Below are 283 nucleotides of genomic sequence, written 5' to 3' on the forward strand. Positions count from 1 at the left end.
CTGCCGGAGCTCAGGAATGCCGCTGGAGAGCTGCGCATTCTTCAAGTTACTTTTTTTAGTCCTTAAACTGGTTGTCCCAGAAGCCTGGAAGAGGAGGGGGAGGAGGAGAGCGGCTCGGCTCTTCAGGAGGGGTGAGTTCACAGGCAAATCCCACGGGAGCCGTGCGGTGGAGGGGACGGAGACACCGCCATCGCCTTCCTCTCCGGACCTCGGCACCGGCAAAGACGGGTTTTGATGGGAAAGCACTCAGAAAGAGACGCTCAAAAGCACTCCCCCCCCCTCC

Source organism: Nestor notabilis, unplaced genomic scaffold (assembly GCF_000696875.1).
Source record: "Nestor notabilis isolate BGI_N333 unplaced genomic scaffold, ASM69687v1 scaffold16754, whole genome shotgun sequence".
In the NCBI taxonomy this organism is placed as follows: domain Eukaryota; kingdom Metazoa; phylum Chordata; class Aves; order Psittaciformes; family Psittacidae; genus Nestor; species Nestor notabilis.